The sequence below is a fragment of the Puma concolor genome, chromosome E2, assembly GCF_028749965.1.
Source record: "Puma concolor isolate L17-30 chromosome E2, mPumCon1.1.hap2, whole genome shotgun sequence".
NCBI lineage: Eukaryota > Metazoa > Chordata > Mammalia > Carnivora > Felidae > Puma > Puma concolor.
The window spans coordinates 62,852,287-62,865,867 of NC_141681.1; the positions used below are offsets into that span (position 1 = coordinate 62,852,287).

Consider the following 13,581-nt stretch of genomic DNA (forward strand, 5'->3'; position numbering starts at 1 on the left):
CCAGATCTCTATCCTTGTTTGCCTTCTGCACCGCCCCCCCGCCCCCCCTCACCCTGACACTCTCAGGCCTCATTCACCTAGATATCTGGGAGATAGTTCTTGCTGAGTAAGGATGAGTTCTTACCCTAAGTGTCCTCTTTGTGAAGCCTCCAGTCTGGGAGATACAAACCATTAAAAAGTCTCTTGAGTACTGTGCTGGGAATTAATATGGCAATCATGAGATTGGGGTAATAAATCAGAACTTAATGCCTGCTGGTGTTCATTATTATGTTATTAAAATCCACACTTAGAATAGTTTATATTAGTTAAATGCTTTCTATGGGCTAGACACATTTTCTAGCACATAATGTGTAATTAATTCACACCACTACCTTCAGAGGTAGGTCACACCATTATCTCCCTCCTATAGATGATGATATTGATGTAATTGCCAAAGGTTATATCACTGATAAAGTACGAACAAAAGCAGACTGGCTGCACAGATGTTGCTTTAAAGTACTTCATTTCACAGAGAAAACCCAGAAATAACCCAAATGTCCGATGGTTGTAACATTCTATTTCTTTTTTTTTTTTATTTTTTTTCAACGTTTATTTATTTTTGGGACAGAGAGAGACAGAGCATGAACGGGGGAGGGGCAGAGAGAGAGGGAGACACAGAATCGGAAACAGGCTCTAGGCTCTGAGCCATCAGCCCAGAGCCTGACGCGGGGCTCAAACTCACGGACCGCGAGATCGTGACCTGGCTAAAGTCGGACGCTTAACCGACTGCGCCACCCAGGCGCCCCAACATTCTATTTCATAGAAATGTTGAAAATAATGTGGCCTAATTAGATGCCCACTTTTATGTTAGGTTAAAGTAACAGACCACAGACCACAGGGACGCTTGGGTGGCTCAGTTGGTAAAGCATCCGACTTTGGCTCATGATCTCGTGGTCTGTGGATTCATGCCCCGCATTGGGCTCTGTGCTGACAGCTCAGAGCCTGGAGCCTGCTTTGGATTCTGTGTCTCCCTCTCTCCCTGCCCTTCCCCTGCTCATGCTCTCTCTCTCTCTCAAATAAATATTAAAAAAATTAAAGTAGCAGACCACAAATTACTTATATGTACACTTTTGTTTTTATTTTTGTTTAAAGTTTATTTCGAGAGAGAGTGAGAGCAGGGGGAGGGGCAGAGAAGGATGGAGAGAGAGAATCCCAAGCAGGTACCACGCTGTCAGACCAGAGCCTGAAGCAGGGCTCGATGTCACGAACTGTGAAATCATGACCGAAGCTGAAATCAAGAGTCGGATGCTTAACCGACTGAGCCACCCAGATGCTCCTGTAGGTACACTTTTAAAAGTCCTTTATAAAAATGACAATAGCTCAACTTCTGGGGAAGATGGTGGAGTAGGAGGATTCTAAGCTCACCTCATCCCATGGATGCAACAGCTAACACCCACATCAGTGTAAATAACCCAGAAAATGATCCAAATACTGGCAGAACAGGCTCTCCACAGCTAAGTGTAGAGAAGAGGCCACACTGAAGAGGGTAAGAGGGGGGAGATGTGGTTGGGAGCCAAACTGACCTGTGAGACTGTCTGCGGGAGGAAGGGACACTGTGGGCAGGCACAGAGAAGGGAGAGAAACTGACCCTCACAATAGGCACCCTAGGCTTGGGGAACCCACACAGGAGAGTTGAATTCCCATAACATTTGGCTTTGGAAACCAGAGGGTCCTAATTTCGTGAGTTCTTACAATGAGTTGGGCTTAACATCTGAGACTTTAAAAAACAGTGGTTTTGGCTCTAGGAAAGGTGGAGGGTGAGAGGAAACTGAGTACTTGCCCTTAGCACAACAAACAGTTCCACTGAGATACAGCATAGAAACAGCAGTTTGAAAAATGCCTAGTTTATTAGGGAGGGAGGTTTGCTTACCAATCACAGAGATATGCTGGAGGGGCCGAGATCTTTGGGAGACTTCAACAACAAAAGAACTGTCAAGCACCATTTCCTTCCCTTGCCCCCCAGCCTAGATACACGGACACCTGAGGGAACCAGCATAGCATGAACCCTCTCCACCTAGCTTGTCAACAGTGTGCCCTATCCCCTATGCTCTTCTGTGGATCCACCCCCTCTATCTCAGCCTAGGCAGTTTTCCCGGATAGCTGCAGGTCCCCTCCCGCAGCAGCACTGTGTGGACTTTGCTGGCACTGTGCACCCCACCTCCATGCAGACCTGTCCCCTCCAGCCTGATGGCAGGAATTTTCAAAAGTGTCTCCAGCAGACAGGCATAGACCTTGCTAACACTGTGCACCCCACCCCCATGTTCTACTGTGGACCTGCCCTCATCAGGAGTCCATTCAAAGCAGTGCCACAAGCCTGGCAGTGTGCAAATGGCCCCGACAGGAGCCAGCACCACTCCAAAGTGACTTCTGAACTGGGGAGAGGGGAAGATAACCACACAGACTAGTCAGATTGCAGCCCCAGCAGTGGGCTGGGGGCAGACATCCGACCTGACAGTAGGCAATGTCCCCTTCTCAGGGAACAGGACAGATAGCATGCCCTGCAGTTTTGTGCTACTGCAGCTCTAGCAAGTGCCTGGTCTGACTCAAGCCTAGCCTAAGGTGGCTCCAGACTGGCTCACTAACAACACAGAGACCAAACCCTGCCCACAACAGGCAAAGGGAGCCCTTGCAGATGACCAGACCGAAGGAAAAAGTGGCTCAGCCACAACAGTAGGACACATGCAACACATAGATACCCCTGAAGCACCAGGTTCTGGTGAACAGGGATAATTGCACTGCAGGGCCCCACAGGACCTCTTCTTCATAAGGCCAATACTTTTAAGAGCAGGGCACATGCCTAACTTTCCTAACACATAGAAACAGACACAGAGAGTTAGTAAAAATGAGGGGACAGAGGAATATGTCTCAAATAAAAGAACAGGACAAAATCCCAGCAGGAGAGCTAGGTGAAATGGAGATAAGTAATATGCCCAATAGAGAAATTAAAGTAATGCTCATAAAGATGGACGCCTGGGTGGCTCAGTTGGTTGAGCGTCCGACTTTGGCTCAGGTCATGATCTTGCAGTTCGTGGGTTTGAGCCCTGCATCGGGCTCTGTGGTGATAGCTCAGAGCCAGGAGCCTACTTCGGATTCTGTGTCTCCCTCTCTCTCACTGTCCCTCCCCTGCTCACGCTGTCTCTCTCTCTCTCTCTCTCTCAAAAATAAACATTAACAAAAAAAAGGAATGGCCATAAAGATACTGGACTGGAGAAGAGAGTAGAGGACCTCAATGAGACCCTCAACAAAGAGATAGAAAAAAAGAACCAATCAGAGATGAAGAGCTCAATAACTGAAATTAAAAGTATACTAGAGGGAATAATAGTAGACTAGAGGAAGCAGAAGAATGGATCAGCAACCTGGAGGGCAGAGTAGTGGAAAGTAATCAAGCTGAACAGGAGAGAGAAAAAAGAATAATGAAGAATGAAAATGGATTAAGGGAACTCAGTGACACCATCAAGCATCATAACATTCACATTATAGGGATCCCAGAGGAAGAGATAAAAGAGGGCAGAAAATATATTTGAAGAAATAATAGATGAAAACTTCCTGAATCTGGGGAAGGAAACAGAAATCCAGATCCAAGACATACAGAGGGCCTCCAACAAAATCAACCCAAGGAGGTCCACACCAAAACACATAGTATTAAAATGGCAAAAAATGATAAAGAGAGAATTCTAAAGGCAGCAAGAGAAAAGAAAACAGTTATCTGCAAGGGAAATCAATAAGGCTATCAGCTGATTTTTCAGCAGAAACTTTGCAGGCCAGAAGGGAGTGGCATGATGTATTGAAGATGCTGAAGGTCCCCCGCCCCCCGCCCCCCGCCCCCCCACTACCCTGCAACCAAGAGTACTCTATCCAGCAAGGTTATCGGTTAAGTGTCTGACTTCTCGCCATTCCCGAGTTCAAGGCTTATGTCAGGCTCTGTGCTGACAGTTCAGAGCCTGGAGCCTGCTTCAGATTCTGTGTCTTCCTTTCTCTCTGCCTCTCCTCTGCTCATTCTCTCTCAAATATGAATAAATTTGAAAATTAAAAAAAAATGTAATCAATATGCCAAAGTGGCACATTTGGGGTGACCTACCCTTGGCCCCTACACCATCCTGTGACACTCCCACATCCTAAATAACTTTATTTTAGAGGATTATGATTTACTCTTTTGGATGTAAAAATGCTTGGGTTTTGACAAATGCATAGTGGCAGGTATAAATCACTCAAATACCATGGAATACTTCAAACCCCTACCACCTGATCCTTTTATCATCTCTAGTTTTGCCTTTGCTAGAATCCCCTATGAATGGGATCACATAGTATGTAGCCTTTTCAGACAGGAGTCTTTCACTTAGAAGGATACAGGTAAGGTTCATCCATGTCTTTGTATGGGGTGATGGTTCATTTACTTTTATTGCTGAATAGACTAACAGGAGAAAAACAAACAGAAGTTAACTTGCATATGTCCTGTATATGGCAGATACCCAGGAAAACGGAGTAACTCCCCGATGTGGCCCAGTCCTCACCTTAAATGCTATCTTCAGCTAAAGACCAAAACATTTTGGGTGGTGGGAAGGCCAGTTTAGTGTTGTTATCAGGCAAGCATAATAAGTGAGGGTATGGTTGTTATGAGGATTTAAGTGTGTGTCTTCTCTTTTGGTAAGAGTTTCTTGAGATTTAGTCGTTCTTCTGTTCTAAAAGGGCGACACCCTTATTGTAGCAGGATTCTCACAGGGAGTCATGACACCGAGGCTTTTCTTTCCAGGAAGCACTTTATTCCTGCTGGCACCGTTCAGTTGGGTTTGTACCGGAAGAACTGAGCTCCGAACACCACGTGGCCCCCTGCACCCCACCCACCTGCATGCATCCACCCCCATGCATGCATCCACCTGGCCCCCTGCATGTACCCACCTGCACCCTGCATGCACCCACCTGCCCCTCTACACACACCCACCTGCCCCCTGCCCCACTGCACGCACTCATCTGCCTTCACTCCACCTGCATGTACCCACTCACCCACCTGCCCCCCTGAGCACATCCACCCCTCTTCCTGTACATCTGCACACAGATATTTGCCCCCCTGCCCCCCTGCACAGTTGTGTGCTCAGTACCACCCAGCATACACCCACCTGCCCCACTGCCTCCCTTCACACATTCACCAGCCCCTGTGCCTGCACCCACCTGCCAAAATACATGCACCCACCTGACCCCCAGCCCTTCTACATGCACCCGTGTGTCCCCTGCATGTATCCATTCACCCCGATGCCCCCTTCCTGTACCCATCTTCCCCCCTGCACCCACTCACCCACCTTCACTCCCCCCGCATGCACCCACCTGCCCTCTTACATGCACCCAACCACTTTCACCTCCCTGTGCACACCCACATGGTCCCCACATACACCCACCTACCTTTCTCATGCACAGCCCTACCCCACTGCCCCTCTCTCCACACCCACATGTCCCTGCATGCACCTCTGCCCCCCTGAACCCACCCATCTGTTGCCCCACATGCTCCCTCCCACTCCCTGCATGCACCCACCTGCCCCTGCCTCCTTGAACACATCCACTGGCCCCCCTGCACGTACTCACTTTTCCCCTTCATGCACACACCTGCCCCCCTGCGTGCACCCATCCATCTTCAGTTCCCCTGCATGCAGCCGGGGGCCTCTGTCTAACATTTTCCTAACATAAGCCAGGATGTATTTTCAGCTCCTGGGATATAGTCTCTGAGATGTTGGTCTCTTGTCTTCCTGGTGTCATCACTGAAATGAATTACTTTCTTGTGTCATTTCCACTCACATCTCTGCCTTTGGATTCTGTCGGCATCAAGTGCCCCCACCCGGTCTGTTGGTGACCCTGGATTGGAGATCTTGCACCCCCTTGCCCCTGTCACAGGACACTGCAAGTTGCAAGGAAGAGATGAGGCCGAGCCCTCCTGGGGAGACCCGGTGCACTGGCAGGGAAGGACCCCGGGGCACCACCTCCCTGGAAGGAAGAATGGGTGTCTAGGCCTACAGCAGGTGCAGCTGAGCCACTGACACCCTGAGAGGCTGCACGACAAGACTGGAGCCAGGGAAGCTCTAATCCAACTTGGAACATGAAGAGGAGAGTTTCCCTCAGGATCTTTCTGGATTCAGATCCTCCATTGCTGGAGGTTTACCTCAGAAGAAAGCCCAAGAATGGAACTTCTGATTTGTTGTCCTGTAATGCCCTCCCTGGAGGGAAGGTCTGCATGAGTGACAAGATGGTTCTTCCACGCGGCTGTGGGCGGCTGTGGGACCTCCAAGCAGGTGCTGCTCTGCCCTCAGCGGTGTCCCTGCTCTGCTCCTGTCCTCCCTTCTCCTGGTGTCTGTGAAACAAGCAGAGAAATGGAAGAGCCGGTGAAACTTGGAAGAAGCCGTGTCCCTTTACGTGCTTGGGACCGTCAGACCTGATGCTCACGGGATTGCTACTGTGAGTGTGGACAGAGGAAACACCTATGGACACTAAAAGGCTGTTGGCATGAATCATTACAAACAGTCACAGAATCTGCAGTTTCAGGGCCTCGATCAGGTTAGGGTTAGCCCTCCTGAGACACACCAACATGTCTAACGGCCCCTCTGCCCATAAAGGTTCACGGTGGCTGGGAAGTCATCGCTTCCACCCGACGGACGGTGACAGTACCTCTTGAACCCGCCTGCTCAGAGCAGCACAGGTGGCAGGGACCCGTTTCCAGCCTGGCCTCCCTACCCCACACAGCACCTGCTCTCCAGCATCTTCCCTGTTTCTGAGCCTCTCATCTCTTTCTGTCTGCCTTCCATCCCCTGTCCCTAACTTCCTGCCAAGTATTCCTATAAGCCAGCAGTTCAGCTCGGGGGTGGTGGTGGGGGAAGTGGGTGGCCAGGAGAGCCTCACCACACTCAATGAATTTCAGGACATTCTGGCTATTTCCTCCCAGGCCAAAAGACTGCCCAGCTCCCTGGAAGCATCCTGGCTCTTTACTGACAATGAGGCAATGAGGGCACTGTTGAAATCATCATTATTTTAAAATAACAAGTATTGATGAGGATGTGAAGAAGAAGGAACCCTCTTGGTGGGAATGCAAACTGGTGTAGTCACTGTGGAGAACAGCATGAAGAGTCCTCAAAAAGTTAAAAATAGAACCACCTGATGGACCATAAATCCCCTCCTGGGGATTTACCCGAAGGAAAGGAAATCACTGTCTGGAAGAGATCTCCTCACCCCCACATTCATGGCAGCATTGTTCACAATGGCCCGTCATGGAAACAGGTTAAGTGTCCATCCAGTGAGTGATGCATATATGAAGGAATATTGCTCAGCTGTAAAAAAGAACAGGCAGATCTGGAGGACGTTATGCTGAGTGAAATAAGCCAGACACACAAGGAAAAGGCTGCGTGGTCTCACTTACACGTGGAATCTGAAGAACAGGCAGAAGTTGAGTCTTACATGTGTGGAGCCCCAGGCACCCCACTTAGGCCTGCCGGGGCCCAGGGAAATCAGCAGGGACCCACTTACCAAGCACAGAATTGTGCAAAACAATACATGCTGTAGCTTCCATCTGGGCATTTCTGTGTTTTGGATGCAGTGGTAGGTGACCCTAGCAAAGTCTAGTTCCGTGGTTCAACCTCAGCTATCCTTGGCAGCATACATCCCTGTGGCTCTCTCGCCAGCCTTGCCCTCCCCAGAAAGCTTCTAGATGTTGAGAGGGTGTCCTGAGGGTGGAGGGCCAGGCAATGGATCTGCTCCCTTTGCTCCAACAGGGCCCTGGACCCCCAACAGCCCAAGATGATTCTCTTTGCAGTGGCCCCAGCAGCCCTCTGAGATGCAACGCAACATCCCTGGTCAGCAGGGGCAGCCACCATACTCCTCAGTGATCCAGCCCAGGGCCCATCAGTGCTTGTGGCCAAGACTTGGGCTGCAGAGGCTGGAATGTGGCGTCTGAACAACCTGCTGTGCACAGGTCAGGCCCTGTCTCTGTTTCTCTCTCTCAGTCTCTGTCTCTGTCTCTATCCCCCATGTGGTCTCTCTGCTGGGTACCCTCACAGTCCAGCTTGTCACATGGACACTACTTGAGCAGGTGTCCCAAGAGAAGCAGGTACAGCTGCACGGCCCCTTCAGTGGGAGCCTCAGGAGTCCCATGGGCCACAGAGCCCACCTGGGGAACTGTGGGAGCCCAGGGAGAGATCGACTGTCCAAAGCCCAACCCCCGACCACCCCAGGACACAGCTGCCTGGCCAGATCCCCTCCTGCCTGCAGGTGGCCTCCACAATCCTCAGGGTCGGTGGGCAGTTTCCCACCTCTCTTCCATCTGGATGTGACACCCTCCAGGTCCCTTGTCTTCCATGAGTGTGCTGTTAGGTGGGTGGGGTGGTTCTAGATATGGCTTCTAATTTCAAGCAAGGTCTATGTTCAGATCTCCTAAATAAGTTCAAATCTCGATTCTGTTTGGATTAGAGAAGGAAGAACATGAAAATGTGAGCAATGAAGCCAACAATAACCCATCATTTAAATCCTGCTTCTCACACTTTGTCTTGGAAACAAAAGTGATCCAAGGAATTCATGCCCAGTCTCCACCCAACAGAACCCTGCTGAGGCATCGATGGCCTTGCAGATCCTCTCCAGCAGGTAAGATGAGGCCAGGTGGATGCAGGCAGGGCCAGCTGCAAGGACAGCTTCTCCGGGAGCTCCCTAAAGTGGGGATCAGCCCGCACATGGGACTTCCAGCTAATCTGGATCAGAACCCTGTGCCCATGTGTCTGGGGACTCATCTCCACCTATCTGCAGGGCCTTCCAGGCTGGTGTGGTTCCTCCACCAGAAATGTGAAATCTTCTGTCACCATATACATTTGGGAAATGCCAGGAGCATCTCCTCGGGATTCAGCCCCAAAATGGATGGGCATGCACACTGGGCAGGACCCAGCAGCGGAAGCTGAGTGCCAATGTGAGTGTAAGTGATTGGGCCACCTGGCAAGCATCTGGCAGCTTCCCCTGGAGGGAAGCACTCACCTGGCCTATTAACCGGGACAAATGAAAATACATGCCCCCCACCCCTGCTAAAGCCACCTGCCCCTGTTTGGACAATCACCTGTCTGGACAAGGAGGCCAGCACGTCCTGCATGTTGGTGGCGGGGGGGAACTCAAGCCCCGGGGTGTCAAGGGCACAGCGCTGGCTGCCATCTACCTCTGCCCACTGGAAATGCTCCGGGGAGGGGCCTCTAACCAGACTTGATAGACAGAACATATAGACTGCACACTTTTGTGTGGGACTCTTGACACTCAGAACCATGTCTCAGAGATTCATCTGTTTCCTGGTGTGGACCCTTCATTTTCTGTGGCTGAGTGGTGTTCTACCATGTGAACACTCCGGGATTCCTTTGTCCGCTTGGATGGTTCTTAATTTGAGGTTACAATAAAGCTGCTCTGAGCATTCTTGCACACACCTTTTGGTGAACATCTGCCCTCAGTTTTGCTGCGTAAACAGAAGAGAGACTGGCAGGTTAGAGGGCATGTGCCTATCTGCCTCGAATGGTGCTGCTGAACCGATTTCCAAAGCAGCTGTACCATTTCTTGCCCCCACCAGCTGCTTCACATCCTCGCCAGCATGGGGTATTGTCAATTCCAGAATTCTAGTGGGTGAGTGGCTTAAAAGTACGTTTATTACAGGGGCGCCTGGGTGGCGCAGTCGGTTAAGCGTCCGACTTCAACCAGGTCACGATCTCGCGGTCCGTGAGTTCGAGCCCCGCATCAGGCTCTGGGCTGATGGCTCAGAGCCTGGAGCCTGTTTCCGATTCTGTGTCTCCCTCTCTCTCTGCCCCTCCCCCGTTCATGCTCTGTCTCTCTCTGTCCCAAAAATAAATAAACGTTGAAAAAAAAATTAAAAAAAAAAAGTACGTTTATTACAGTGTTAATTACACTAGAGCATTGAGGGCAGTTCCTAATTTGGCACTCCTATTTCCCCTTCCATAATGTAGTATCCTTGTAGCTGGGCTCGTGGTCACTCAGGTAGCGACTGCACGTCCCAGCTTCCCTTGCAGCTGCAAGTGGCCCCGTGACTAAGTTCTGGTCAGTGGTATGTGACAGAGCTGATGCGTGCCACTTCCTGTCCCACTGAATCTGTGAGCATGTCCTTCCTCCCCGCAGATGCCACGCTGCCCACGGTCTGCCTGTCCACCTCTGGCAATGTTATGTTAGAAGTAAAGAGACATCCACTTTCATTAAGCCACTGCATTTCAGGTCTCTTTATTATGGCAGCAAATCATGGCCCCAAAGGATGCACTGTGATTGGACATTCACCTGTGGCTCTAACACAGCGACACCTCTGCTGGTTCTGCCTGCTCAGCACCATCCTTCCACCAAGGTGTTGTTCCCACCCAGCCCCGAGGTTCTGTGAGGTGATGGACACACCCTTCCCAGGCACAGGCAGGTGGCCCAGGTCTGAGTGGTCATGGCTCCCCATCCTGTTCAGGGTTATAAGTTCACAGGTTGGACATGAGACCCAACTGTAGTCCTCCCATTAGACTCTCAGTATGGTGAGAGAGAGTATTTGTAATTATTGTGCATTGTGGCGGGAGAGGGAAACCAACCCCAAGCAGAACCAGAGGCAATCAGAGAGAGGGGAGGAGGAAGCTCGACAATGGCGTCTCAGCCCCTGGGTCTAGCTGTACCTGCAGCACCTTTAGATGTAAGTGAGCCATGATTGTGAGCTGAATTTCCGTCACTTGCAACCAAGAGTCCCATCTCTTTCCCCAATAATAAAATAAACATGTTTGGGAGTGATTTTATATAAGCATTGTGCTAAGAGTGTATATAAAGTCTGGAGATACCCCTTAAAATGTTAATTCATTTTTGTTAATGTTTATTATTAATTTTGAGAGAGAGCATACGTAGGGAAGAGGGGCAGAGGGAGGGAGAGAATCCCAAGCAGGCTCTATGCTCAGTGGAGAGCCCGATTTGGGGCTTTTTCCCACGACTCTGGGATCATGACCTGAGCTGAGATCCTGAGTTAGACGCTTAACCGACTGAGCCACCCAGGCACCCATAAAATAGTAATTCTTAATCTGGAGAGAGTTTGGAGGCTCTATCCAGATAGAATCGATGGGGTTTTGAACTGTGCAGGTCTGCTTAGACGTTGATTTTTTAAGTTTTTTTTGTATGGATTAAAAAAAAAAATCATACCATACAGTCCTGTAAATATGTTTTCTCTTCCTTATGATTTCCTCAATGACATTTTCCTTTCTCTGACTTACTTTATTGTAAGAATTCAGCATATGATGCATACAACATGCAAAATACGTACTAATCGACTGTTGATGTCACCAGTAAGGTTTCCGCTAAAAAGTAGCTATTAGCGGTTAGGTTTGGGGGAAGTCATAAGTTATTCATGGGTTTTTGACTGCCCTAACCCTCGTATTGTTTAAGAACATATTAATATTGGTACATATAACAGATCATCATTTTTGGAAGGAATAAAATTAAAGGAGAAACAATAGTTAGCAGAAAACCCCCAAACCCCGTCAAACCAGCGAGTGAATAGGCATTAGCATGAAATGCACAGCTGACATGTAATCTCACCAGATGTTGACATGAGACAGATGGTTACTGTTCTTGTGTCTTTTGTGTAAGTTTTGACAGAGGTACACACCTGTGAGACCACCTCCACAATCCAGGACATTTCCTTCACCCCCAGAGTCTCCTCATGTCCATTCAAAGTAACCCCCTCACCCCATGCCAGACAAGTTCACATCTGCTTTCCCTCCCTGTCCACCAGCTTTCCCTGTTCTTGACTTTGGGGTCGTGGGACGGGACAGTCACTTTCTGCAGGACATCTGAACTTCACTGTGATGCGAGGGGACGCACATCAGCGATTTGCTCATGTCCGTGTGGTCTCTCATATGCACGGTCCTACCTCTTGTTTATTCATTTACTAGTGGATGGACACTGGGTGGTTTCCATGTTTGTGATGGTTGTAAATCAATGCCTTTAACTGTGAATAGTACGAGTTTAGAAAAAACAGATGCTTATTATTTTCTGAAAAAAGTAAATTATGCTCATACCACACATAGAAATTAAAATAAAGGATAAAGAAGCAATATTTCTTCAGAGTCCCACTACTCAGTTGTAACCACCAGACTATTTTGCTGTGTTTCTTCCCCAACTGTGTCATGTGCGTGTATGTATGTATGTGTGTACATAAAATTGTGAAAATTGGGAAAGTACAACTGTAATTTTGGTTCTTGTCTTTTATAATGAACACAGTTGTCTTAGTGTGGGTTTTCCGGGGAAGCATAACGTATAACATTTATTACAAGGAATTGGCTCACAAAGTTATGGAGGCTGGGAGCCCCCTGACCTGCAGCCTGCCCACTGCAGACCCGGGAGCTGGTGATGTGTGTGTGTGTGTGTGTGTGTGTGTGTGTGTGTGTGTGTAGGGTGTGTGTGTGGTGTGAGTGTGGTGTGAAAGTGAACTTGTGTGTGTGTAGTGTGTGTACCTTTGTGTGTTTGGTGTGTGTGTGTGTGTGTGTGTGTATACCTGTGTGTGTACTATAAGGAATTGGCTCACAACATTATAGAGGCTGGGAGCCCCCTAATGTGCAGCCTGCCTGCTGCAGAGCTGGTGGTGGGGGTCAGAGCCTGAGCCAGGAGGCCCGAGAGCGCAAGCACAGCAGGTGCACATTCTGGTCCGGGGGCAGAGAACACCGGGTCCCGCTCAGCAGCCAGGCGGAGAGGGGTTTACTACCCTTTCTGCTGTATTCAGGCCTCAGTGCACTGGACGAGGCCCACCCTCACTAGGGAGGGCAGATTCAGGTGTGAATCTCACCCAGAAGCACCTCACAGATGCACCTAGAATGCTGTTTGGCACACAGAGAGATTGATTTCAGGACAAATCATTTACACAGATAACCATGTGGAAGGTATTCCATTGCTAATCTGCCTTCTCAAAGACAGGGATTTTGTTTGCAAACTTCAGACCCAGAAAATTGACTCTTCTGCCAACATGAGACAATTATCTGTCCTTCCTGAAGCAGAGTGCTGTTTCTCTAGAGCCCTGCCTAGCTGTGTGCCTGTGCTGGATGCCACGTGCACAGTGAAGCTAGAAGCCCCCAGAGGAGACCGCCAGGAGCCTCGTGTGGATGCACAGGAACAGAGACAGGGCAGTGTGGCACTGTGTCCAGAAGGGGCTGGTGGGGCCCTGACCAGAGAAGCCTCCAGGCCTTCCTCCCCTCTGCTGTGGTGCAGGGGGCAGAGCTCACAGGCTTGCTGGGAAGTGCTCTTGCAGAGCATGGGACGAGGGCTTGCAGCATGAGAGAAGGAAGCTAGTTCTGAAAGCCTCAGTCTCCTCCCTGTGCCTTCACAGTGGGAGACTGAGCATTCACACAGCATTGTGCTCACTGGGAAGAAACATCACCACGTAGACCCCCTTCCACTTCTGCACAGGGCACACACTGTCTCTTGTTTCACTGCTTCTTAAGGGTGTCTAGGCCCCTGGAAAATCTCTCAGGACTGCATTGTGGGATCACCTTGCGAAGCTCAGAGTCCTCAGGCAGTGGCACCTGCCCT

General features: G+C 49.7%; 1 long non-coding RNA gene across 3 annotated transcripts; it reads left to right on the forward strand.

Annotated features, from left to right (window-relative positions):
• The first annotated feature begins 1,189 nt into the window (after positions 1-1,189).
• Positions 1,190-9,463, forward strand: LOC147573934 (uncharacterized). Of its 3 annotated transcripts, XR_015245116.1 has the most exons (5): positions 1,190-7,293; positions 7,785-7,984; positions 8,479-8,649; positions 8,809-8,969; positions 9,019-9,463. It is a non-coding gene; the product is annotated as an uncharacterized LOC147573934 (long non-coding RNA). The 3 variants fall into 3 exon arrangements; XR_015245115.1 differs by having other exon boundaries at positions 1,190-7,984; XR_015245117.1 differs by having other exon boundaries at positions 1,190-7,984; positions 8,484-8,649.
• The last annotated feature ends 4,118 nt before the right edge of the window (positions 9,464-13,581 follow it).